The sequence below is a fragment of the Calidris pugnax genome, unplaced genomic scaffold, assembly GCF_001431845.1.
Source record: "Calidris pugnax isolate Ruff unplaced genomic scaffold, ASM143184v1 scaffold28, whole genome shotgun sequence".
Classification (NCBI taxonomy): domain Eukaryota; kingdom Metazoa; phylum Chordata; class Aves; order Charadriiformes; family Scolopacidae; genus Calidris; species Calidris pugnax.
This window is the reverse complement of record NW_015090842.1, coordinates 298,851-322,317: the sequence shown is the minus strand read 5'-3', so window position 1 is coordinate 322,317 and position 23,467 is coordinate 298,851. Positions and strand designations below refer to the sequence as shown.

The 23,467-nt window shown below is 43.3% G+C and overlaps 1 long non-coding RNA gene across 1 annotated transcript in view; it reads right to left on the bottom strand.

Moving 5' to 3' along the window:
* Positions 1–22,461, bottom strand: part of LOC106888101 — a 141,253-nt gene extending 118,792 nt beyond the window's left edge. Inside the window, exon 1 of the long non-coding RNA XR_001412037.1 lies at positions 22,386–22,461. This is a non-coding gene — a long non-coding RNA (uncharacterized LOC106888101). The remainder of the gene's footprint in view (positions 1–22,385) is intronic.
* Positions 22,462–23,467: the final 1,006 nt, after the last annotated feature.

The window sequence follows — 23,467 nt, the reverse complement described above, 5'->3', positions numbered from 1 at the left end:
GATGATCTGGGTCTGTGTTTTGTGCAGGTAGCACTGTGACCTACAATCACCTTCATGCTGTACCTATAGAGTGTAAGAATGGCATAAACTCCTTCATCTCCATTCATTTTTATGCTCTAACCTAATTTAGAATTGGAAGGCACCAAAGCAGTTCTCCAGTCAGTACCTCCAATGGCAGGGCTAAGTCGGCTCCATCACATCTGTGGCCTTGACTGGAAGGGACGGTCTCCCCAGACACATTTATCTCATTGCAATTAAACACAGGAGCCCTGTGTGTCAGAATAATTGTACAGTTGCACTTTACAGTACATGGCAAGTGAGGACAAAAAGAGTGTGACCTGCCTATAAAACAATAACCTTATTGAAAGTAGTTCATTATCCCAAAATGATCTGATCTTATTTGTTAATACTGCCTTTCTATTTAAGGCTCCTGAACGCCCAGCTACAAGAAAAGCCCAATCACATGCTCAAATCCATATTAAAGTACAAGCTCAGTTTATAACTCAACACTTTCTGAATTATTATGTCCTTGGGACACGGAGTTTCTGCTACAGTTATTTTTCATGTAGCAGTGATTCCATCTGGAAACACCACCGTTACCTCCTGTCCAACAGGACAGCGTGCTTCCATGTGCTACGTGTCATCCCCGCTATCTTGGCTTTCCCCAGACTGCAGCGTTTCAGTTGAAAAAAATGGAGAAAGAGGCAGGGGGCTGTTGCATAAGGATGGCCAGCTCCTGACAAGGCTGGCAGACAGTTAGGGAGGCACCAGGCACTGATTGCTGGGGCAGAGCTGGGAAGGGTTGCTCCATGAGCCTGGCCAGGCGGTTACTGCTCGGCTGAAGGCAGCATGACCCACCTCACTTCAGTGCGTGATTCAAGGTGCTCCAAGTATCAAAACAGCCCGGCATTTTGTGACAATCTACTAATAGCCATTAACATTCTCAAATGAAAAAACCCACATGTCAATGCTAATATTAGTTTAATTACTTACTGTGCTCATAGGGACCAACTTTAAACCACACAAACAAACCTGAAAACCAGTAACTACCGTGGGGTTTTTTTCAAAACACGGTTAATAAAAGAATAGTAATAATGTAACAGAAAAACACAGACGCAACATAATAATTATCCTTCACACTTGCACAGCACGTTTCATCTGAGAAACACAAAGTACTTGAAAGGCTAAAATTAATTCTAATTAAGCCTCTCAGCATCCTCCTATGTAGTTAGATGACATTTACAGAGCGGTAAGCGAGACTGGGAGGTTTGGAAGCTGCACGGAGGATACGGCTCCTCACTCGCGGAGCCAAAGCAAAAACCAAGATCCCGGATGGTGGTGGGTGTTCGCTGCCAGGGCACCCCGCTTCGTCCAGTGCCAGCTCTTCTGCTGTGACAGAATGACCAACGAGGCAAAGGGAAGAGCAACCCATTTATATTCAAAATTTGAGAGATTTAATGGCAAGCTAAATTGTTTTAATAACTAACTATTTTCTTCAGGCTCTACATACGCTTCTCTGTTCCCCAGTTTTCCATCTCAAACACGGTCCAAGCATGTTGAATCAAGCACTGTCAGGACAGAAATTACCTCTGGAAGGGAAAGGTTTTGTCTGTCCACACAAGATGCATTTTCCAAATCTAGAACTATTTCAAAATACATATAATAGCAGCAGCCATCACAAGTAGAGTTTTCCATTAGAAATAATTGTTAAAACATACATATTTAACTAACTGTAATTTAATACGACTTTTTCTTTTTAATTACTAGTCAGTTCTCAGGAAAGGAGGGGGGAAACTGAAGAAGCCAGACAAGAGAGTGGGGGATGAAAAAAGAAAGGTGGTGCCAATCAGATAATTGCTTAGACCAAAGATAAACATTTTCTAAAGTATTAGAATAACATTTCACATTACAAGAGATGTAACATCTGCAAAAGAACAGGGGTTTTTTTCAGTCTTTTTTCTTAGCTTATTAAATAATTATAATGAAGGAAAAAGCCTTTTTCAACCAGTGAAACTTGTTAAATGTGCCTCAGATCTATTATTTGAAAATTATTAGCAAACATAATAATCACAACAATTATTTGCAGGTCATCAAGGAAAAGACATCATCTACAAGAACCAACCACTTTGAATGCTGACACCTCTTTTTCAACAACATCATCCAAAATGTAACCGATTGTCATGAAGACCTTGGTACATAGATGAAGACATTTGGGAAATGAGGAGAAAACTATCACCAATTCACAAAGAAAACTCCAATTTCATAGCCGTACACCACACTCAATTCCCACTGGCCAAATGACTGAAACTGACAGTGTTTCAACACAGTTTAACACTGTTGGTCCTTGCTACATGAAGGAAAACAGGACAGAAAACTATAAATCTGATCGTAACCATCCCTAAAAGAACAAGGTCAAGAGAAAGACAATAGGATAAATCACTATGCTTAAAAATAATTAAAATACATAACACACAGAGGATTGAGTCTGTTTAAAAGCATGTATTTAAAATTCACCCATTTTTTAATAGAGAAATTACTCATCTTAGTGTGTAGAAAACAAATCTCCTGCTTTTGTGTCACGGTATTGACAAGTCTAAGCTACGAGAAGTCCCTTATGGAACTAAGACACACAGATTCACACAGAGATCCCGGCATAGCAGAGGTTGGAAGGGGCCTCTGGAGACCCCCAGTCCAACCCCCTGCTCAGCACAGGGCTGGTCAAGGCTCAGCATCTGGATATCCCCAGGAGTGGAGACTCTGCAGTCTCTTCGGGCAACCTGTTCCACTGTGGGACCACCCCCTGGTGAAAAAAATCCTCATACCCAGTTGAAGCGTCTCTTGTTACAACATGTGGGCATTGACCTTGTCCCTTTGTTGCACACCTCTGAGAGGGAAGAATGGAAAAGGATTAAACAACTCCCTCCTGAGCCTTTTTCTCCACAGAAACACGTCTTTGAGCATTTGCTATCTGAACTCCTGGATCTTGCCCATATAAGCCACAAGCATAAGGATGTTTGGTTTTTTCTTTCTTCCTAAGTTTTTTGGAGTTGGAGACCAGCTATTTCATGTGGCTTTTGAGCAAACTGTAATTAATTAAACTGAGTAGCTGGAATCATCAACAGAAAAACCCTAGCATGCATTCTGGAATGAACAAGTAAACTAATGCACACACACACACACCAAAACAACAGATGACAAACTACCGTAACAATAGGCTTTATGATAAATATGTAAGCCCTGATTTAGGGAAACATGCTTTAATAACTCTAAGTCACATTTTGAAATGATAAAGAAGCAGAATGGGAAATTATATAATTTTTATACCATTGTTGTTTACCCCTAAAGTGTTCCAGAAAAACTTTCTGAATGCACATTGCTATGTTCATAATGAATTGTTGTCTGCATAGATCTTGTCTTGACTGCAAGATGTGATACAGATTCCTGTACATTGTTCCCGGTCCCCGAGGAGGGAAAGGGGAGACCAAAAAGAGCATAGAGCTACAGAGAGCTGACAGTCCTTAGCTGTCACCAACACCAAACCCACCATGCAGGCTCTCACTCTCTGCTCCTGCTGTTTGGGTGCCAGGCCCACGATGCACCCCCAGATCAAAGGTGCTACTGGGAGCGCTGCGTGTTAGAGGGAGCGAAAGCTGCTCTATTGCAAGAGCAGGTCACCTTGCCTCACAATTTACCAACCTTTTCCTGAGGAAAACGTCTTTCATACGAACTTCTACTTCCTAATTTAGCAATAAAACCTTCCTCTTTTTTTCACTCTAGCAGCAGCTTTTCCTGTTTAAAATATTTTGCAATTTGGCTCAGTCTCTACACAAGGTGGGGGGGATGGCGGGACAGGGAGTGAGGGGGTATTTTTTTATTTTTAACTGTGGAGCTTTTAAATGAAACTGTGATGATATGCTGGCACAGGAAGCCATAAGGAATAGGACAGGATGCCATTCTCTAAAGGTGACAAAATTGCTTGTTTTCTGCTTGTGCTTGCTACACCTGAACCCTTGTATGACAGAGCTAATCCTGTTTAATAAGCAGACACCTATTTTATGACAGTCCTGCTTTTACAACCCTGGTTTTCTCAGAGCCTGTAATTGAATTTTTATTCACTTCCATCTACAAAATAATTCAAACTTACACACACTGATTCTTTTATAAAAATGAAGAGAACAAGGAAAATGGAAAAGAAAAAAAACTGGATTCACTTGACTGGAAAAATCCTAGGTTCATTGAGAGAAATCAAGAAACTAAAAGCTTTTTTTTATTATTATTCTCTTTTCCACAACAGTTGTCAAAACTGAGAGGATCAGAAAGGAAATATTGTGATAGGGTTTCTGCTTTGGCACAAGGGTCTGCTATATTACCTTCTGTGCAGCCGTTAACCTCTGAAGTAATGGATTGACACGTCAACCATTTCATTAGAGCAGCACAAGAAGAATGACCCCGTGGTTAACACAGAGCACTGAAAGGCAACAAGAAAAGGTCCGATTCCTGCCTGATACATGAACAGTCCTTAAGAATCAGGGGCAAATTTGATCAGCATGACACAGAGATCCACAGAAGTGCCTGAGACACCTCTCAACCTGTCAGAGATGCTGACCACTGAGAGCTCCTGGGGAGACGACTGCATTTGTGATTGTTGGCCACCAGCACCCACAGCCAGGCATCCCAATGCTGAAGATTGACTTTGCAGACATAAAGTCCTCAGTCTGTAGGACTCAGAAGTTGTGTTTGAAGTGTTTACATGCCTCTCAAAATGCTTTTGTGTCTCTGTGATGGCAGGATGCAAAATTTGTGAAGGGAGCAGAGGCCATTGGGCAAGTAAGGCACTAATTCAGGTTAACACACTTCCCTTAACGAGCTGCTCGGCCCTCAGACCTTCTGAGATGAATACTCGTGAAAAAAACATCATGTTAGTGTTATGAAATAAAAAGAACCAAAAGGCAGTTACAGATTCTATTTATGAAATGATACAGTGTCAGGTCCAAGGAATACACATCAAAGAGCAACGTCTATTTTTTTATATATATCTCTCACACGTGTATAGCTTTCAGAATTGTGCAATAAAAGGGCATGTCTTTGACCTTCTATTTTTCCTCATAGCATTTTGTCTATCGCTTAGCTACTATATTTGGTCTAATTCAAACAACTACACTACCACAGATTATCTGTTGCTAATTTCTTCCTTATCAGTTTTCATTTTCCTATGGTGTTCCACTGTCTATTTAGTGCATTTTTTACAGAGATCCCAACCTTACTTCAATAAGGTCTGAAATGCTCTTGTAATATCAAACACTGAGACAGGGTTCCACTGGCAAAATGCTCCAGATGTGGAAAAAAAAAAAAAGGTGACTCTGTCCAGGCTTGGATAGAAGCTCCCCCTTTCCTCACAGGCCTAGACTCTTACTGTCAATTTTTTTATTTGGTGACAATGCAAAAGGATTTTTTTTTTGGAGTTTGGGTTGAGGGGTGGGGAGTGGATTTGATTTGGTTTGGGTTTGTTGTTTCTTTTTTTAATATAAGACTATTCATTGCCTATAAAGATATTGAAGAGCTTACATATCACCCTTTTCAGCTTTTTCTTAAAACCAGATTTTACAGCATAATAGTATACCTCAGAATAATAAAAGGGGCCCCTAGTGCAGGGCTAGAGCACCCAGACACTACAGCAAAGTAGTTCACTGCTGAAGAGCCCCCATTAGACTCCAAGAATTAGTTCTCTAATAACCATTTTGTTCCCAAACGGTTGCTCTCAGATCTGCACTCCATACTCCCCAAGGCAGCTACAGTTTTATTTCAAAAGTTCAAGTTTCTGACAATCTATTTCTTCCCTTACCACAAGCCTGTCCTTTTCTCCAGTCTCCTCAGCATTTCAGCCACTATGGAAGTTGCACCAGTCTCTTACCACACTACAACTATTTCAACTCTCGGGTTCAGAACACACCAGAATCATGGTCCATGTGGGTCTTTTCCAACCAGTCTTTGCTCACATCCTCTCCACTAGAACAGAAAAACATGACAGGTGATTTCCATACAAGTTCTTAGGTGTGTGCCCAGGTGACTGGCCAAAAATTTATAAGGACTTTTTCTTTATCAATACTTTGCTCTTCACCCACTGCTACTCAGTTGTGAGTCTTGTCAAGTGGTGAAAAAAACATTTCATTGGCAAGAGCACTAAGCATTAGGCTTAGACTCACATCTAAGATACACCTGGGATCACAAACTCAGTGTCCTCTTGTTGGTGTCATTCATAAAGCTCACTCTTGGATCCCAGAGCACACCTACTGGAATGGCACGTCTGAAGAGAGAGAAGTGCGTCTGTTGGTGTCCTTTCTATCCCAACAGTCCCTTGTACTGGGAATTTATCTGCAATGTGAGACATCTGGCACAAGTATCATACCCTGGGTGAGGGCCTGAACGACGGATGCCTTTCTCAGCATGAGCTCTATTATGTTCCTTTGAACACAATACGATGTTCATAGTGCAAGAAATAATGAACCACTAGCCAATGGCTGCAGCACTCAGCTGGGTGGAGGACAGCAAAACCCAGTGACTTCAGTGACATAAAGCGTCAGCGGCCCCTGTCCTCGACAGGCGAGCACCACTGGGCACACTGTCCCTGCCCAGTCACCCACCCTGAACACACCGAATTAGGGTCAATCCACGTGAGACAAACTGATTCCCAGATCTGAACTTTTATCCACAAGCATTCAAACTCTGCCTACGTAACTCAAGTCCATCGGTCACACCATACCACCCAAAAGTGCCTGACAGTTAAATATCTAGGATACAGATTACCAAACTAGGTCCTGTCCTCCCAAAATATTGCCACTTATCGTCTTAGTCTCTGTCCTGCGAGCTGCTTTTTGCCCCAGAATAGAAGTGAATAGAAATTGAGAAAAAACAGATAATTCAAGGATTTTCAGGGAGAAACCAGTCCTGTGTGCAGTACACATGTGTTTATCGGCACCAGAATGACCTTCATTATCCTCAGAGGCATAGGACAAACTGAGTTTTTATTCTCTTCAAGTGCCTGCCTCCCTGATTCACGTCACCTTTTCACCCCAGTTCACGTTCTTGCAAGGAGGGTGCAAAAAGCAAAGGAACAGCCATGTACAACTAGGGGCAGTGCCCTGTTTTACAACACAAAGCAGAGGGCTGTAGGCATTCTTCAGAAACTGAAAAGCTAGCAAAAAAGGGTGTGTTGGGGTATATGAATTTTACCTTCATAATTACCCTGTTATTTAAAGCTAATGAATAGTTACTACAGCAACCCTGCTGCCATACAGCATACACCTACTCACCCGCAGCTCGAGATGAAACCAGAGAATCACTCTTGGGGCCCAATGCTCCAAATACATCTTACTGAGTTCAGGGCTTAGTTCGCCAGCCCCCCATGGCATTAAGCACTATTTACTGAATCAGATCCTTCACTGGCATTCATTGGTCTCAAAACAGTCCCAAATTAATCACACCTAGGGGTTTTTTAATAATTCAGAGCTCTTGCCAATAACTCTTCCATTTATGTTTATATTCACCTACTGATTCTCTATTGGAATTTCTTCTAGCATTTAAAACTTTTTACATGTTGAGCTTTCCTTCAGAGGTACTGCTGACAAGGAAAAAAAAATCAAAACCCAAAATCCTTCATCAGTACATGTGAGCTACATTAACTGAGAAAGCCCAAAAGTGAAAGTAAATTCAAGCAAACGGAGCTGAAAAATTGTACAGCTTTTACAACACTAAAGCTTTGAACAATTAAAACACTGAAGTGTGTATATTGTCTGAAAACCTTGCAATAGGGCCAGTACTAGAAGAGTTAAAATGGCTCTGCTATAAGCAAACTTTAGTCACGCTTGCCTTTTAAGCAAAGCAGATGTTCTGACTACTGTGCAGTCCTGTATGAGAGTCAGATTAAAAACAATGCTTGAAGGAAAAAAAAAAAAAGATAGAAAATACTAACCTTGAATGTGCTTTCACCATATTATCCTCTCCAAGGAAATACAGGAGAAGTTGATTCTGAGTGGTGCAAAACCTGATAAAATCCCACTAGGATACTGGGTTACCAGGAAGGAATAAATAATTACCCTAGTGGAAAGCAGGTAGCCTTTATTCAGCAGCATTATCAACAATGAAACCAATTTCATACACAAAGAAAACAGAAATAGGCCTGCTTTAGAAAAATATAGGGGTGTGGGTTGTGTTTTTGTTTGTTTGTTTGTTTTGAAGTCATCCTTGGAAGGGTGCAGGAAAAGAATGCAAGCTGTCTCACAAAGCAAAGCACTGACCTTAGCTCACTTCTGAGTAGAGGGGAAAAAATGTGCGCAATGTCTCTTGTGCCTCTCCTACTCATTTTCTCCTCAGCCTCTGGTACAGGCAGCCAGAAGAGAGGAAAAGGCCAGCCCTTCTCTCACCATTCCAGGAGGACACCACAGAAACATCATGTGGAGCAGAGCCCAGCACATAGTCCCAAATTAACTTGGTCTACAAAGAGACTTTTATGGTTCCTGTCATTCCAGAGTTCTGCCAAAATATGCCTATTTGTGCATTATCACTCAAGATAATCAGGGTGATCTATTTGTTATTACCACTCAAATTGAAACGCAAATATTAATTAGGACTACCTATACCGTAAAAGAATTTAAGACTAATTTTTAATGCCCACCATTTAAAATCTCTGTTCAGAACTCATCCCCCTTCACATCAACGCTGTTTTGATGATACTTGTCAGCCAGCGTTGCAGTCTGCTGGCACAGCATAAAAGCAAAGTTATCAGCTACATATTTACTGTACGAACATAAAGCAGAGACAGTTTAAAGGCATGAGGGTTATATTGTCTTTGTTAATCTCAGAAGTATTTTGTTTGATATTCCCTAATGTAACAAGCTCTTATGGTGCAGATGCACAAAATAGCCATTACTGACATCACATTGGTCTGCATCACCTGAAGGTGGTAATGTCCAAGGTGGCTTGCTCATTTTGAGCTATCTTTCCAGAATCACTTTGGCACAGATGTCATATTCCCCACAAGCAAAGAATGGCATAATACAATGCCACTTCAATGCTGAGAGAGCACGCTGAGCAGATTTCCAGTGACCAGGAAGAGACCCAACAGAAATCAGGCAGCGGCTCTGTTACTACTGTGGCAGCAATTTCCTTCAACAGTTAGCTACCTGTAGATCCAAACCTCCTCAGTTTTATTTCTTTACAAAGGGAAAGTACAAGCTAAATGCACGTGAACGTTTGCCATCTCTGGAACTAAAACAGTGAGCATTATTTGATTTGGACATTGAATTATTTGGTTTTCACACAACCTCAGTCATACAAAAACTGTACCTCAGAAAGCATTTCCTACCTGAAAGGTAAACTTAATATTACTTTAAGCACCAGCAATGTGTTTGACAACAAACAGAGTACACAAAGACAGGAAATATATGCATAAAGTTAAGCCAACTCTCCATTGGAACCCATGTTTTCTGCACATCTATGTTATGGGGCCTGAGCTCTCCACGTTCATCACTTTGCAGGTCTGAGCCCCAGAACCAGCTGGAGATGCCCAAGGCTAAGCCACTAAGGACAGACATGTATTTGATATTTCCAGAATGGATAGCAAGAATTCTATCTGGAAACATTCCTTAACTTCTACTCCTTCATAAAAACTGTGAGCTGTATCTGGCCATCAGTCCTCTGTTACAGACAGAAACAAACCAAAGCCTCCTTAGGTGGTGAGAGCCAAGCGCGGTGGGCTTCCCAGTGCCAGCTGACTTACAGCCCCTCTCCCTGGAGACCCCACGGAGACACAGGGAAGGAGGGGCAGAGAAAAGCCAAGCAACCAAAGCGAGCGATTGTGCATCTCAAGCTCTGGTTCTCAATTCACAAGAAAAAAGGAAAAAAAATAGACAATTGGATAGGACAAACACTGCTGAATCTTTGCTATTAAACGAAACCAACTCTCATTATTTCTGCACCTGCCTTGTAATTGTGACAAGCAGGGTAATGCAAATGAACTCCAGTTAATTTTAGTTTTCTGAAACCACATAAAAATGAAGCAAAATTTGGATTTGGAATATTATCCGTGTTGAAACAAAGCTTTATAACACCTTCTGAGACAGCCATAAAACTGTTGCTGCATATCAAAACAATGACAGGACAGCCCAGTGCGTGTTAATGTGGCAGCTTTACAGTACATTACAGCTCTTGGCTATTTTTATAGATTTATAAGAACTGAATTTCCCAGTTGTTCTCCCTACCCAGAGGCACCACTGCCATGGATATAAGTCATTCACCCACTCACTCTATGCAAAGTGTTAGATACTGAGCGCCCGGGACCAGACCAATTACTCACAAAACCAAAAGGACCACGAACAGCTACCCTGTGGGGAAACACCGGGTTCAAAGCTATCGTTTTCTTCCCTTAAAAATACACTTCTTTTCAGAAATGCAGAAGCTCTGACAAACCACAGAAACAGAAAGAGTGAAGCAGCCAGTATTTCAGTTTGATAATATATCCTAATACAATAACTCAATAAGGGTGGACATTAGAGCCTGGATGAACACTCTCAGACCACCACAGTTAGTGAATGGTACCTGTAACGAGCTTTATATTAGTACAGTGAGCAAATCCATTATTCTGTGTCCTCAATAGCATATGCCAGATCTCATGGACAGGAGCTTTTGTGAAGCCTTTGTAATATGCTTCTCCCCGGCTCTATTTCTACCCATCATTAGTTCTCGTTTCCATGGGAGCTCTCCAGGCATTAGCCCTACAAAAGTCACCTGAATTACCGAGGAACAGGGAATAAAACACCTGCAGGGATTTCACAGCTGTGCCCAGAGGTTTCAACTGTTGTATACATTATTTTTAGATGATGCCCAGTTTCCAGGCATTTGGTCCACATGGGGCTATCCTGTTGATCTATTGTGCGTTTCAAGAGCCAGTTTCTTGGTCTGCTGCATTTCTGATTACCTGACAGGAACTTCTATTTATTTCCTAGCAGTGAAGCAGAAAATGTTTCATGATTTAATGAGCATACAGGTAAAAGTAATTTTAAAATACATGTCATCCTCAGAGATCAAGTGGACGTGCCACAATTTTAGATCCTGTACAGTTTATTAAGCAGAGAATAATACATGTCACAAAAGACATCCAATAAACCAGAAGAATACTATTTAAATGATTTGTGGGTGGTCAGTCAGGGAACATTTAATGCATGTCTGACGATGGAGAACTATTTAATACATGTCCAGAAACAGAAAGAACTAAATACATAAAAAGACTACTGGGAAGTCATTCACCACTGCAAGCCCTCAACACCAGACAGCTGCTGGGCACCCTGTGAACTGTAAGTTTGGTGGCAGCAGAATTGTAGATAATCAGAAGGCCCCATCATTAAGAAACATCTTTTTGAGTACTGCCTCTATTAGAAGCTTCAGTAAAAAGCTACAGCAAATCCGTAATGAAGACTTTAGCACCCTTTCCTCATAGGAAGCCAACTTCTGACTCACCTGCTCCATCAGAGCTTCAGGCTTTAGTCTCAGAAGCACCTGCTCTTCTACAAGCCAAAAGAAATTCAGATGACCTAGATAAATGTGTGACAGGGATGGCAGAAAGTAGCATACCCTGCAACAGAGGAAGATCTTCAATATCAGACTATACCTAGAGTGCAGGCTAAGGCTTGTGCTACTACCTGAGAAAACAGAGACATATGAAAAGAAAGAAAAAAAAAAAAGGGAGGGTTGGAAACTGTAGCCAGAGGTGCTACAGTTGGAATTATTACAGGTGGAATTATTTTATTTTGGTATGATGCCCGTCTCCAGTGGAGCACTGGTGCAGGACACAGTTTCTGTACATTCAGCTACTTTTTAGGGTGAGAAAAAAATGGCAAGGAGTCCTGGTACTGGTGTGGTCAACAAGTATGATCTAAACCCAAAGATTAAAAGGAATTTCCTGAGCTTCTGTCAAGATACAGACACTTTAATTTACAAAGCCCTAGGAAGAAGAGGGCTCCACCCATTCCCTAACCTACAGAGCCTAAATACTTAACAAAAAGATGGTCTTGCAGATTACATGGGTACAATCTATTTTTCCAATTAGCAAATATAAACAAGCCTTCTGCCTCCTACTTACTTCCCCCACCCCCAATTTCATCTTCTACCACTCTGTGACTGAGAAAGACCACTCACTCTGCCGGGGATAAAGCAGACATGACAACAACAAAGCTGAAAACTATTTCATATTTGCTTGATGAAGGACGGTAGCTCATATCAGGAGTACCTGGAACAATCGAGACCATGGGCTGGAGTGCTAGGTATGAGATGTAAAGAGAACTCGATCTGACCCCTTGTTCTGTGAGCTGCCTTCTGCAAACCTGCCTGGTTTGCAAACCTCTCTGGTAACACCTCCTGCCCCAAAGGGCTCCTGTAGAGCAGCGGGGGTAGAGACTATGAGACACACTGAGGACAAGGGAACGGACGGCAGCAAGGAACTGCTCTTCTCCCCGTGCTCTGTGTTCCTTTCCCTTCAAGTTAACAGGGATTGGAGCAAAGCCTTTTGTAATGAACATAACAAAAGATGATGAGTTGGCCTCAAAGCAGTAATAAAAAAAATTTAAGAACTCTTATAATAAAAAACACATTCATATAACTGGGTTTTATTATTTCCCACAGTTTTATTTTAATATATGACTCAGGGTGTGGAGCCAGAGGTGTGATTCAGAGCAATAATGGGACTTTAAAAGCTTGTGCCACAGGGGTGGGCTAGGCCCTCTGGTTGCCACTTACAGGAAGACCCTAGTCAAACAAAGCTGCTACGTGGGTCCATGTATGCTTTCTCCCCATAAGGTAAAATGTGCATGAGACACGGTGGGTACGCTGGGAGAAACAGACAGGAGATGTGCCTGTGAAGACAGACACAGCAGAAGCGTGCCCAGCAGAAGTGAAAGCACTAGCCTTTAGATGCTGTTAAATATTGGTAGTACTTAACATCAGGTAACAGGAAGAACACCTGGACACATGTTGGTTCTTAGTCCTTGCAGGGTATTTAACCACATCCTTTAGACTTTAGGAGGCTGAGCACCCTGAAATCCAAGCACCATGTGGTGCCATCAGCAGCCAACGCTGAGCAATCTACGAGCAATGGTAAAGCAGATGTAGCCGGCCATGGCCAGTACACAGGTGTTCATCCAGGCTTTGGCCTTCTGCACACACCTGCAACTGCTCCACTGAGAATCACCAGCACTTTGGAAAATTAGGCTTGCTCCCTTTCCTTCAAGAGGTCATCTTAGGAATTGCCGGTGAAGACAAGCAGATGTTTGTGCATCAGAGGAGTACACCAAGCCTCACAAGGAAGTGCAATATTCAGCCATAGCAAAGTTAAATTAGAATCTTTTTTTCTCACTGGCTTCCCAAAAAGGCCCAGAGATCTTCTTTGAGCTCAGCTTGAATGGCCAGCAGCTCAAGTAGAAAAATACCAATTTGTCTGAGCTGCCAGCAGCTCCTGGAGATACTCCTAACACACTACAGGACTTGACTCAACAGTTTGAGACTCTCCAGCTGAAAGTATTCCACATGCCACAAGCTGGCTGTGGTTCCAGTTCAACAAAGAACTTAAGCACATTTTGTTAAGAGCACTTGCTGAACAGTCTGCTGTCCTACAGTTCCACAGGTGTTACAAAGTCTAGGTTATCACTGTTTTCAACATTACACACCATGTAGTGATGGACTTCTGTACCTCAGTGCTTTAGAACCAGCTGCAGCTGGTCACTTCACCCTTTTGAGCAAGATTTCCCAAGAAAATTAGGGTTTGCAGTCATGCTATAGGTATGTCTGTCTGTCCACATCTTCCAAGTTTGAAAGGAGGATGGTCAGACACAAACACATATGCAGAAGGTCAAGAAAGGACACTGGGCAGCGTAGTGAAGGGAGGCCACTGAAGTTAGGGTGAGCTGCAGGACACGAAGACATCCTGCAGCATCTGCCGCGTGAACATACGGAACACTACTGGAAGAGAGACCAGTGAGATTACAAGCCAAGAATGAGCTCTAGATTCTGGTCCTCCTCTCTGTTGGAGACAGCCTTTCACTGGCTCACAAACTCCCCTTGCATTTCCCTGTTGTGATGTGCAGACAGCAAGTGAATACCAACACCTGGCTTAAACTGCATCTTTCCAAGAGGCCGATGTGTTCACATGAAGGATGATTGGCCAAATGCACACACACAGAGAACAGCCCAGCTGCTTTCCAACATAATCTCCTTCTCTATTGGCAAGTTGCTCCAGAAGGAAGAAACGTGCTGCCTTGGAGAATCTTTTGCTTCTACTTGCGTTTGTGCAGGCTGCTCCCCGTTTGGACTGAGGGCTCTCTGCCCTCTCGGTAACCCTACAGAGAGGTGCAGCCAGAAAATCTCACCGCACCCACCCACCTCCTGAATTTTGTCAGGAAACACCCCAATAGCCTAACCCCTTTCTAGGGAAAAGGGCAAGTAGGAGAAAAATGTGATGCTATCATCAAAAACGTTTGGGATGATGCCCTGTGGAGCAAATCCCCTGCCCCTCTGATGATACTGTCAAAGCCTAACATGCAGAAAAGGCACCCTGTCCCTCCTCCACTTGAAAAAGCCCACCAGTGATAATACAATACATAAGACTACAAGTCTCCAGGCAGATTGCAATGGGAAGTAAACATATGTTTTAGACATAGGCAACCAAGTCCAGAGAGGTAAGAAATTTGTCCAAGATCACACAAAGCACTGCTGTCTGAGCATCACTCACTGGTTCCCAGGCTGGGGCACGCAGCAGAGGAGCGGACGGGCTCACTGGCCACCCTCCCCACCTGCAGCATCCCTGCTCCTGTGCAGCTTTGCTTTAAACACAAACTGGTTTGACTGGGAACCATCCAAGGCTGGCAGGTTACAATGGCCACCCAGTACTGACAAAGTGCTGCAGTACTCACAGCCCACACTCTTCAAGCAGCATGAAGGAGGAAAGGTTTGGTGGTGCTGGTCTGGTGCATCTGAGAGTGACAGGTACCGAGCACTATCCACACCTCCCTTCTGCCCAGCCCCGGGTGCAAGCAAGGCTCACAGGCACCCAGTCCTTTCTGCCCAAGCACACCCGTTCCCTGCAGCAACCCGAAAGGAGAGGGATGACCCAATGTACTTGCGAGAGCCTGTCGTCTCTGTCTCAGCAAATTTTGGGGCCTGAGTTTGTCATTAGTGGGGAAGCCAAGCCCAGATTTTAACCTCCTTGCAGCTCTGTTTTCCCTATTTACCAGAGAACATTATTTAATAAAAATTATTCCAGCGGGTTTACAGTGTAGTTTCTGTGAACTCCTTTAATAGGTATGTACTGGAGGGGATGTGTATGAACTCTAAGCACAATGCACCTAAACCAAATATACAGTTCTGTCTGTAAGACAGCTCTTCATCTTGCATATAGATGAGCTCCTGGATAACAGGATAATCTATTTTATTTGTGGTTCTCTGTGCAAATATTCACCAATACATTAAGTGAAGAGTACGATGCTTGTTCCAACTTTGTTATTCTTCTCAAAAATGGTAATATTATACAGATAAGCATTATCATTTCCCTACTATTCAATGATACAACAGATACACCAGATTACTAACAGAAAAGGGGAAAAAGCTTTTTTGTATTTCAAAGACTGTTAGACAAGCTGGTGTGCCAAACTGGCTTCCCCATTCTCTGAATTACACAACAAGACAAGGTCCTACAATGGAGTCTCCCCCCACGGGCTCCTGGCAGCACCCCTGCAAAGCACACCATGGGCTCTGCCGGACACCTCGAGGCACAGCAATCCCATCTGTGCCACACGGGCAGGGAACACACCTATGCAGGAAAGTGCCAGCAGCTGAGACACGACAGCTTCTCATAGCACCCCTCCACTGGAACCAGCCACAGGAGCACACCTTCTCTCTGCCAGGGAAAGCCAAAGGCTAACGTAAAGCCCTTCACCCAGGGTACACAAGTTCACAGCCCATTTAGAGAGCTGCTCCTTTCTGTTTCTCAGCTGTTAGTTAACACCTTCCAGCTGAGACCCAGTAACTGGCTGCGTAAGCACTTCTAGTCCCTTCTAGGGCAGAGTCAAACAAGTCAGTTCAAACCACTGCCAGGTGGCTCAGCCAACTTGTTTTATTTTGTCCTGGAAGACTCAGGAGTGCTTGCAGGTCAGGAAGAGTTGAGAGGGAGCTCTAAAATCCTGGATGAATGGAGCTAACTGGCATCCTAAGCATTAGTCTGTCTGAAGGCAAAGCCAAGGTCAGGTTGAACACCACTGACTTTGCCTTGACACAGTCAACTATCAGGACGACCATTCTCAAGAAGGCAGGAGGCAGCAGTCTGCTCCATCGTGCCTCAGTGGTAAGCCTTTGGACTAGCAGCTGACGTACCCCCTACAAGCCCCAGTGCCCGGAGCACAGGCCCACAGCACACCCACACTGCCATGCCTCAGGTCTCAGAGACAGTGGGATCCAGACTCTGCTCCCAAACCACTGCAGAAGCCTACCGAGGACCCAGGAGAGCCCAACTGGGGCCACACGATGCTATCAAAATGAAGCAGTAGGTATGGTTTCAGGCAACTCAAACATGTTCAGAAACAGAATTCCAGAACTAACGCCATTAGCAGAACCAACATTACTTGAAGCCTTTAAAACAGACTATCCCTTTTCTGCAACCTATGGAACATGGTGGTAATGGCTGACCTGACCCAAGAACGACCTCCCTCCACCTAAATTACAACTGGGTCACACTCAGACTGGGCGAGAACACAGCAGAAAAACCCCCAGTGCTCTCTTCTTCCTATTTTGCTTCTTCATGCACCAGGCACGGGTACAGCAGCGTACGGCAGGGTCAGCACTGCAACGCATCCCAGCCGCCCGCGCTGCGATGGCCCACTCCTTCATGGGGTACTATATGAAACTGCTTTGCAAACATATGCTGAAGGATTATTAGGGTTTTTTTAAAATGGAAACGTGAACCCAAACCCAATCCAACAAGACACTTACTGTAGTAATTTTCACTTTAAGCATAGATGCCAAACTTTGAGAAACAAGTACTTAAAATAATCAGCCCAGGAGGCAATTCCGACCACTTTTATGATGAAACACGAGATGAGTTACGGATCCAGAGCGCCATCTACTGGGCTTCTCGTGGTGTGACAAGAGCTCACGGAAGGAGGGATGATTCCAGTCGTGGTTTTCGCGTCCGACAGGGAACTTGTTTCAGCAGATAAAGGGGAAGTGGTAGATATGAACTAATTTCCTTTAAACTAGAGCTTTTCACTCTGCCGAGGGTGTCCTGTTCATAGCAAGATAATACGAAACAAGAGTCAAGTGACAATTGTCATGTTACGTGTATAACTGGTTTAAGAAAAAAAATAATCCCTATCCCTCTTGAGGTAATTATTCACAATGTACTGAGAGCCAAACCAGAGAGAAATTTCAAGGTGAGTCCCCTGGAATCTATCCAGGGACTACTATTATTCATTTTGAGTGATGAAACAGAGACTAAGAATTCATGATGAGAGCAAATGCAAATACAGAAACGAGGAACAAAACTCAGGACGATCTCAGGTGACCGCTGGAATGGTGCAAAGTCAGGATGCTGATGTTCAGCTGAACAAATCATGCAAGAAAGAAAGGTTCTATCACTCAGATGCAGAATAAGAAGGAGAGGGTAGGTAGCAATGCAGAGGGACGAGGACCTGGTGGTACTTTTCCTTCTGAAAAGGACACGAAACAGGTTATGGTGAACCTCAAACTAAAAGCCTAAGTCAACAGCACAACCATTTAGAAAGCGTGTCCTATAAGGAAAAAAATTAAGAAATCAGGGGTGTTTGCAATCTATAAAAGAGGAGACTAAAAGAAGTGTTCTAGCAAACTGATAAACAAAAGCATAGTATAGAAAAAAAAATAAGAGACAGTTTCCCAGTGACCACTGAGGAAGAATAGATAGAATTATGTTAATCACAATGAAAAAAATTAGATGGATGATTTAAGAAAAGCTTTTTAATTGTTATAGTGGTGAAATGCTGAAATACTAATATTGACAAAGATCTTTAAGAATTATATATACATAAAACAAAGGCTTGTTCTGAAATTGATCATCCTTTCAGGTCCCTTTCACCTCTGCAATTCACTGTGCTCTGATAACACACAACTTCCAGCGCCTAATGGAAACTAGGTTCTTTCAATAACCCTGGCTCTGGAAACCTCATTCATCAACAACCTACAAATAGGTCTTTACATAATCTACTTACACTCATCTACTTATGACCTGTCGTGAAATATCTTTGAAGGGGGGATACAATATGAACATACAATGGCCCACTTCAGGTGGGAATTTAGGAACAGAGTTTTTGCACAGATATCTAAGTGTCCAACAGTTCATACCTGATGAATAATTTACCTAAAAGATAGCAAACATTCTGGTCATCAGAATTTAGGGATAAAAGCCTGCTGCTCAAAGGGAGCTATAAGTACAGTGAAGTATCCGGCCCTGACTTTTCTGTACATTGCCAAAATGCTGCCATTTACAGAGGCTGCAGGGGAGTTTTCAACACAAGATGGGCCTCTCCCTTGTACAAGAGCCACACTCCTCCTAGAGGAGCTCAGAGCACAGTGATACTGCCTGAAGAATCTTCTGAGTTTCCTAAATCACAGGATGAAAGTTCCCAGATATTGCAGAGAACCATGAAAGAGCGACATTAGTCAGCCCAGACAGGCAGCATTACCTACTAAGGCTCTTCCCAATGCCCAACAAATGCAATACATGACAGGATTCAGAAGATAGACTTCATTGTCAAAAAATAACTCAGATGAGAACTTCACAGAAGACCTGATTCTCAGCCTGCTTTTTCCAATTCAGCAAGCCTGGAACATACTCTTAAAGCTGAGCCTGCTCAGAAGCCACTGTTGTAACCCTGAAGATCTCGTATTTGGCAATGCCAGCTCCAGCTCTTGGTTACATTCCTGCCCCTCACTGACATGAAAGGGAGTCTTCCCAAAACCTTGAAACCAGAGGAAGACACAACTGAATGTTTTTATAAACACAGACTTCCCACTGCCTTACTGCATGCCACTGGCACTTCTCGTTAAAGACGGCTGCTGGATTTCTATGTATAGCCCTGCATTCCCAGCACCCACACTGACCTTATGGATCAGCAAAGGAGAACTCCACTCACGCTGTGGCACGGCATGTTTAAATTGCCCTGAAGAGCGGTGCCTGGCTAGGGGAAGGCAGCAGAGGCTGTGCAGGATCTTCATACCTGCTCACACATCCTGGTTACTCAGCTCTCACATTATCATTTGGCAAGGTACAAACATAAAAGGGCATTGTTTAGAAATAATATTTGTTGTGCACGAAACCTGTAATCATCAAGAAGGATGATAAAAACGTAAGCAACAAATTACTAAGATTCTATTTAATCACAGGAATTACTTTCACCTGGGTCAGATGCTTAGCCAGTTTGCATGAGCTAATTAGCCTCTTTGACCTATTCCAGAACCATTCCACATTTGCAGGAACCTCTTTCCTGTTGCCATTGTTGCAGAGAAGAGTAGCTACTCTAAAAAAGCCACTCTGGACAATTTCCACCTTAAGTTTATTTATTATTATGTTTTAATAACTATGGTATGTTTCCGTTTTGTAGGGTTGGTTATCTTTTAAGACAACATGGGTTGGTTTAGCTGAATTAAAAAATGGATCAAGACTAGAAAGAACATCTACCATGGAGAGTCCCATAGACTTCCCACACATTAAAGACCATACTCATTTGAGAACTCAGTCGCACCATCCCTTCATAAATGGCATATTAAATTCCCTTTGTTATTTCTTCCCAAAATACAAACCCAAACTGCATCATTTGCTTCCGTTTTTTTCAGAGCAGAAGTAGTAATGAATGAAATCACTGCTTCCAACAACTTTAATAATTTCTGTACATCTCAGAACATGGAGAAAATGAGGACAAAAATAGCAACAAAAGAGAACACATGCAAGCTTCATTGCATCCTCTCTGTGCAGTTGCTATGCAGCAATTGCCTTCCTACAAAGAACTTTGGCTTTTTTGCTTACTAACATTTCATCATTCAAGTAGATACAGTATGTTCAGATCCAAAACAATTTAAAAGAAGTCTTTGCTCTGAGGGCTGTCTCAGATAACTACTAATTAGAATGTACATGGCCTCTGACTTGTTCATTTTGGAACTAAATTAGCAATAGGACAGAATATACAACCTAAATAAGCAGCCAACACCACCACAAAAAGAGAAAAGTCCTCTCTTCACCCTCATGCAAAAACCACAGTGAAACAGGCAGGCACTCAGCCGAAAAAGTAAGAGAAAAAGAAGAGAAAAAAAAAAGAAAGCTTTTTTTGGCAGTTAATGTGGGCAACCTTTGTCACTGCTGTCTTTTCCAACAGGTTTCTGGCCTATTGCTGTTTTACACTCCTGTATTTTGCTATGGAGGCAGACATACCGAAAGCTCATGTTGTGAACAGCCACCTGCTTTAAAAAGGGAAGTAATTTATTATGCACACACTGGGAAAAGAATCAGTAAATCAATGTTCTTTATAGGGATTTAGGTAAAGAATTTATCCTCATTCCAAAGACAAATGAGAAAAAAATGCAGAATTCTACAGGGGTCCAGGCCTACGATCCTAAATTAAGTTACCAGCACAGATTTCCTGGCCATATCCCGTCACCCACAACCATTACCCCACACACCACATACTCAGCCTCATGTGGCAGGGAGAGACTGCGCTGCTGCTGTCACCATCAGCCATCATCATCCTCCATCACTAACACACCCAACCCCCTTTGCCCACCCAGCCTGGTAACCAAGTTAAACTGCTGACAGGCTCATTGCTGCATGGGGAAGTACCTTCTGGCAGAGATACCACCAGTAAGCACCTACCAAAATAACACCACCCATCTTGAGGAAGAGGCAATCATACACCTTAACCTTTATCTCCCAGGGCAAGGGCACAGGTCCCTTCAAACAGACATTTGTAAAACCCCAACTTGGGGGGCTGGGTCTCCCCTGCCCGGGGTCTCTGTCTCAGCCCAGGGGAGCACACGCTGCCCCCCCAGAGGCTTCCCATTCTGTCTGGGAGCAGCCCCACACAAAGGCAGGGGCAGGATCCTGCCCTCCAGGGGGAAGCTCGCAGAGCAGGATGTGATGCTGAAACTGTGAGGTGTAACAGAGCAGATCCTGGCCTTCCTGAGCCACAATGGGATGTTCATTCACGTTTCTGCAGAAAAAGGTTTTCTTGGGAAAAGCTGAGATTCCACCCCATGGAGCTTTTCTTTTAAGTTTTTCCTTTCTTATTACGAGTAAACATTTGAAAACATTTTGGTAAAGTCACCCAGTTGTGCCTTGTGGCTTGCAGCAAGGAGGAACAATTACAGAACAAAGTATTTGTATCAGCAGGCAGAGCACACACACGTACAAATACTTAGCATTTTCCCTGGCAAAGCCCCCTAAACTGGCCAGAATATTTAAAAAAAAAAAATCCTGCAGCTACTGCACAGTGGAGTTGAAGATTATTAAAGTTAATTGAATTCTAGTATTTGTTGTCATCACCCCACAGCCACCACACACTGTTCCTCGCTAATCAGCATAAAAAGGGCTAACTGGGATTTTCAATCTTCCACACAATACCACAAAGATCATACACATTTCAGCGCAAAACAACATTTCTCCCACAGCAAAAGAAATGAAGTGCAATGTTACACTTGTAAGTGGCCATTCATTTAACAGATTCTGTGGTTGTTCTGTAAAGGTTAATTGATCCTAAACTTCATTAGGCTTTTAGAACTCAGCAATACAGTTAGCAACAAAGTTCGCAAAGTTCGCATTTTTGCACTTTTTTTGATGAAGTTCAATCTAGTTTTCAGCTTTTACAAAAGAAATAGACTGCCATAGACAACTTTCACAGAGCAATTCACAATGCGCACGTAAGACTAGCACATAGAGACTTTGAGAGGTATTAGAAATTACTTGCGTTGCTATCAGTGTGAAATTGAAGCAATCGTTTAAACCACCCAGAAGTACCTAAAACATCAGGTTACTTTTGAACAACCAAAACTTTGTAGTTTTTGCATTTCCCTGTCTTTAAAAGAAAAACAATAGCACTGTTTACATAGTTAAGAATGATTCTTCTTGTAAAATTCTTCTTTATAAAAAGGACATAGTAATTCAATACAAGGATGTTTTATAAGTAGTTAGTGAAGCAGTTCATTCAGAAAAAAAACAATTCCACAGAGCAACAGATCAATTCAGGAAACAAGTATCACCCTTTGAAAATCAGTAAGCCTTTCTATAACAGCAGCAGTATGAAGGAGCTTTATAAAGTAAAATCACTTACAGTTATCAGCACCGAAAGAGCAGTCTGCTGATTTCCTCAAACGACTCACCAGTCTTTAGGTCACGCTTTTCATCCTAAAGTCAAACAAAAACAGACTGACATCATCACAGAAACTTCCTGCCTTCCTTCCCTGAAGTGAAGGACCAGACCTTCCTTCTCCCATGGACACCACCCCACCACGTCCAATTCCCATCACCACACAGGTTGCCCCACCAACGTACACTGTCTCCTTCCCACACTTCCCAGATACCACTTACTCTTCTGATGAAAGTTTCCTACCTGTGCACTCTCAAAAGGTCACCCACACAGGGATCTTCTCTGAAGGCAGCACTGCACCCAGGAAGGCGTTCCTCTTATAAACAAGGAACAAACCAGGGCTTTCCATCAATAAACCCTCAGCTGTTACAGCTTAAGGGAAGAGCCCAGGTGCCCAAGCTACAATTTAACTGATTTCACCTGTGAGCAGAGGAGACCCCACCCATTGACACTCTTGTGGAGGCAGTTAGTTCACCGAGCAAAAGATCTGTGAATTACTACATGATGTTTTCCTTACATTCACCTTGGTATCCCTATGCTCGTGCTGCAATCAAGTATCCCAACGTTCATGCTCCATCCCCTGTGTGAGGAAAGGAAATATTGATTATTTCCTTCAGCTTGCCCGCTGAGGACTGCAGCCACAGCTGATGGCCAGTGGCTGTCTGCCCGGGGAGCCAGCGGGGGCCGGGGGACGCCCTGGGTGGCAGCCCCCGGGTGTCCGGGGGTGCGGGGGACACTGGGTGGTGGTGTCCGGGGTGCGATGGCACGGGTGCTCAGGGGGCTACCGCTCCTCAGAGGCCTGGGAGAGAAGAAACAGGCAGGAAAAGGCAGAAACCCAGCAGTTTGGGTATTGCCTTGTCACTACTAACGTGGCCACACGCTGCCAGTGCTGATTACAGGCAATAAATTATTATTTTTTCCGTTAAATCACTGCAGCACCACAGCAGCAGCAGGCGGACCAGCACCGGGAGGATGCACGCGGTGCGGGGCCGGGCCGGTGGGTGACCCGGGCCGAGCCGGGGGCAGGCGGGCTGCCCGGCCCGCCG